This window comes from Lactuca serriola, chromosome 4 (assembly GCF_051521515.1).
Source record: "Lactuca serriola cultivar US96UC23 chromosome 4, Lser_US96UC23_V15, whole genome shotgun sequence".
In the NCBI taxonomy this organism is placed as follows: domain Eukaryota; kingdom Viridiplantae; phylum Streptophyta; class Magnoliopsida; order Asterales; family Asteraceae; genus Lactuca; species Lactuca serriola.
Window position 1 is genome coordinate 168,231,979 of NC_136411.1, and position 5,240 is coordinate 168,237,218.

Below are 5,240 nucleotides of genomic sequence, written 5' to 3' on the forward strand. Positions count from 1 at the left end.
TGTGGCAATCATGGTACGGATGAGTCAGATGGGGTCAGCCGACCAGTGACATTATTGGAAGAAGTAGCAGTGGTTTCCCTGGTTGAGCGCAGTTCATAGCAGTTCGTCATTAGGAAGGATTAGCCACTCTCGAGAGAGTGAGGGCAGGGCGAAGATGTGTGAAAGGTGCTGGAATTCTGAGATCGAGGATTTCATAGGAGGATATGTCTGATTTTATTGCATCTTAGTTCTAGTGGGCTTCTTTGCTCAAATGCATCTTGATTTATGCTTTGTGGGACCCATGTTGATGAGAGCTAACCATCAAATGAATACATTAAATTACATGCTATGAGGGTTAAATAATCTTAGGCTAAAGGACTTGGATCTATTGCGCAACTCTCATCTGAGTACAACCATTGTAGGGTTGGGTCCTTTAGCTGAAGGGTTATTTAAGCCTGGTTGCATGTAATTGTATTCGTGAAGTGGTCAGTTGGCGTTAGTAGGGGTTCTTCAGTAGCTGATGGCAAAGGAGGTGTGGTGAGTCCTGGGATTGCCTAGGGAGTATTTATTGGATTTGTTTCGCCAAGGAGTAGGTTTTAGAAGCATTTTATGACTAGGACTTAGAGAACCCGAGATGATTCTTGAGGAAATGATGGATATGTGTGGAAGGTAGTATTGGGTCCGTACTACTGAAATCACAGGATCCATACTCAAATCAAGGAAGATCTTGGGGATTCTAAGGGTTGGTCAGGGAAGGTAGCATGGTTGGATACCATGGTTCGCGACAGTGGTTCTGTCCCTGTCAATCTTTATGTTGTGGATGCTCAGACATGATGATGGTCCTGGTATCTGGTTTGAGCCCTATGGTGTTATCGATTTTGGTTGTTTGGTGTGGACCTAGTGAGTTTTGGTTTGAGGCTTGAGGGTTTTGCTCGAGGTTGGGAATGCGAGTCGTGGGATTGAGGAAGGGAGTGACGATTATGATCGGATTGAGTTTTGTAGCTGGAAGTAGGATGGTTGATTGATGGATTTGAATTTTGCTATCTATGGCAAGGGTTGTACCCTTTCAGTTTTCCGAGTTCGAAGGAGTGAGCAGGCTTGTGACCCCAGGGCCAGGTTGTATTTCCAGCTCGGGGTCAGTTGGTCGTAGGGGTTGGTGGCAGTATTTCAGCGCCGGTGAGAGCAAGTGGATCGATGTGGCATGAGTATCTTGCGAGGCAAGTTAGGTACCATATTCTCGGGTAAGCCAGGTGTCGGATTAGCATTGGGATTGCAAATAGGGATTAGTTCATGTCACCTGGCATCGAGGGGGAGTTTTCTTGCGTGCTCTCAGGTTGGTTAGGGTAACTCAGGAGGAGGAGGTCAGGATTTCTTCGGATGTTTTGAGGGTGTGTCATCACCTGTATTCTTCGGGGTTGTATCGGGAATCGTGTTGTGTTGGAATTTTGCTGGATTGGGTAAGTTATATCCCGGATTGACTTTCTGCTATTTTTGGGTTATTGAGGGTCGTTATATGCCATTTTGCATGCCAGAAGTCTTTAACTGAAATTCAGGTTTATCTTGGGTTCTGATGGATCTATAGTGGGAGGATCATTTTGCGTACGTTACTCATTCCATGGTCAGGAATTATCGTACCTGGTTGAGCCGGTTTGAGTTGTGATTTTATTTATAACCGTTGGGTAGTAGTTAGAACCCTAAGTGATGGAGAATTGGGAATTCTTAGGTTGATTGTCAGGCATTGAAGGTTTTGTCAGTTGCTGTTCGGACTGCTGTTTTCAGATTTGTTATGTAGATATTGATCGGTGAACCTCTCCAGAAGCAGATATGTTCCGCTCCAGGTAGGTTAGTGATTCTCTGGTTTAGGTGTCAAGATGTCCTCGACCATTAGTCATTGAGTTCGTCTTTCAGCGGGAATTCCTCAAAGGATTCAAGAGGCGACAGTTAAGAGCAAGGAATGCGTCACCCACCCTCCAGTGTAGTGTGTTTATGCTTCCCTTGGTCCTTGGGTAAGTTCTCCCTTAGTGGCAGAGTGGAATTTCTTATTCATAGCAGGCTCTGGTTTGGCAACCTTTGAGATCACATTGGAAGTCCTCTCGAGCTAGTTTCGTGTGGGTAGGATCCGTGTAGTCTCGATCAAGTATGGGATCTTGTTTCGATCGGTGATGTGAATGTCTTCTGTTATAGATGGAGGTGGTATGCTGCTTTATCTCAGGAAATCTTTCCTTTTGGATGAGGTTTGGGTTTCCCTAAGAATATGCATGGTTTTGTTGGGATATAGCCTTCAAATTAGGTCAAGAGTTCGACCATTATCCTATCCTCGGGTTGGGTGTGACCATGGGTTTGTAAGGTTGTGCATAGGTAACAGCTTGTTCTATAAGTGAATCGTACATCATAGGGTTACAGCATAGTGGTGCGCGTTCAATGTTGTGTGGGATGGTGATTAGGTCCCCCCAAGGCAGTGAAAGGAGGAGAGTATCCTTAGGACCCATAAGGTTAGGCAAGCAATGTAATACCGACCAGGTCGGTATGAGATCAGGAGCATTCCAGTCATGGGCCACGGGCCTAATGGTCAGGTATCAGAATGAATATGTGGAATGTTTGCTCTGTATTTATGTTTGTTCGCAAGTTGTTGTTAGGGATCGAATGAAATGCAGAAGTTCTTGGCTTGATCGTCTTCTTTGGTCGGTTCAGAGGTTGGTAATGACATGGCAGAGAGTCGAAGGTTATACTAAGGTTTTAGTGTATCGTATGGATTCAGATTGGGAGAGGTTCGCTATCGACCTGTTTGCGGATGTTTTCTGCATGATTTGTGGTATCTTCATTCATAAACTTTGGGAGGATTCATGGATGGCCATTTCGGGATGGATTATAGTGGAAAATTACGTTCGGAATCACAAGTGTATCTGTGTGAGGCATGCATTTTGGAGGTCAGTGAGGTAAGTGGGGGAATCTTTTGGGTTGTGGTGCGAGTTGCGGGTTTCAGGAGAAAGTTATGATGTCATCGATGGTGAAATCGAGGGTTGCTGGGTTAGAATGTCCATGTCTTTCAGGTTCTGGGAACCGGGTTAGATCTTTCTCCTGGTTGTCTATGTCGACACCTTGTATTTGGGTGGGTTGAGACGGTCCTGTACTATGCAGTAGGCCAAGATACACGGTGCGGGCTGACTGTAAGTTGTAGGCACGGAGGCCCAGGAGGAGTGGTGGGGTAGAGGCAGTAGGCCAAGATACCTGGTGCGGGCCGACTGTAATTTGTAGGCATGGATGCTCAGGAGGAGCAGTAGGGTTGATGTAGTAGGCCAAAATACTAATGGGTTTTGAGCATAACTACATTCCTATGTGATCATGCAATCCTAATAGCTTTGGATCTAATTTTTTCTATATTGAACATACAAATAAGAACACCAAATCAATAACCCTATAAACTAGCATACAATTTCGAAATCATGTATAAAACTAGGGTTAGATCATTACCTCACTTGTTATGTAGAAATAACAAGAACCACCTTGACTCTTGAAAGCTTAGTGTCCCAAGTGTTGCACCTCTAATGGAGTCACAAACACTCAATGCAAAGGATGACTTAGGAGAGAGGTGAAAATCGGCTACTCTAGGGTTTCATAAATCTTAGGCCGAAAATCCCATAGTGGAGGGTTCCGTATATAGTTGTGTGGGCTGCTAGGGTTTTTGGAGGAAACCCTAATTCCTGCTTAAGGTTTAAGCAGCCCATGGACCACCACTTTAGAGCCCTTGGACGAAATCTATAGGGCTTCCCTATAGGATTTCTTCCACTCCACTCTTTGGAGTCCATCAACCCAATTTTGCAACTATCAATGATTTGCAAAACCAATCCCTCCATTATTAATCAATTCATTTAATCCCAAAATTAATATCAAATTAATTTCTGATTAGTTACTAATTAATAATATGATTTCCAAATAATATATTAATCTTATAATATATTAATAAAATCATTATGAGTACCAATTTATTATTCATATAATAAATCCTACTCTCTCTCTCTCTCTCCACTTGGCATCCTATGAAGTTGCATGAATGAAGGCAACCCAAAAGGACCATGCTCATAATCAAATCAAGTACATACCAAATATATTTATGGGCTTAGACACCTAATCCAACAGTCTCCCACTTGGATAAGTCTAATAACTATAATTGCAAGTACGACTTTAGAATCTGAGCAGTAATCGTAGCTTTCAAAAGTCGTTGTCGAACTCTGATCTTATCGGTAACGCGTCCTTTAGATAAGTGATCAAATATTCCTTCATTCTATAAGATATCGTATGGACATGAGACATGGATTATAATCATTCTCTCTGTCCAAGGTTTGTTTCCCGACTTCCGATTTATGATGACCGACTAATTGAACAAATCAAATCAGTCCAGGCTTGGCCAAGCGCTTAGGGTGTCATCACTAAATCATCGAGGTGCCCACAGATATTGCTTTTTCCGTTAGGGAAAAAGGAACGGATAAACTTCGACTCATATTCTTGTACTATTTACTCATCAAATCACATACAACAATACGTTTTATAACATCAAGTTACTGATGCGTTTATGTATTATCAATGCACAACCGACTCGTAAACAACAACTCATATGTCTCCATTTCAAGAATATAAGATATTATCGTCTCACAATCACTCGTGATAAAAACCATGAAGTGATTAAAATAAGCGTGGGTTTAATCCAATACTCAAATTCCTATTTCATGAGTACTCATGAATACTACAACAAACATTTGTTATGTATAAGCACTTAGACAATCTACAGTCAGATTCATGACAGTCTTGATAGGTTTTGAGCATTTTAAGACCCCTAATTGTACATGCAACCCTAGAAAACCTTGGATCTATGTTTGTCTAAAATACATGCAAAATATGATTTCCAAGGTGCATAATCCTATCTAGCATACATGGGGAACTTTTAATCTAAAAGACGGCTAGAATTACATACATTGTAGTTGATTTGATTCCTTGGAAACCTTAAGAGCCTAGCACCCCAAGTGTGATGCCTCAAATGCTTCACACAACACCAAATGCTTTGGAATGACTTTAGAGTATGCATACCACTTCTAAAAATCGGCTTTCCCTCTCTTGTTCTTAGTGTGTAGCCGATTTTGGTGAGTATGGTGTCCTTTATATAGTGTGTCACATCTAGGGTTACACCATGTAAACCCTAATGTGACATGACTCTTCATTTCCATGACCCATGGGTTTGTAACTCCCATGGAGCATCCTATGGGTTT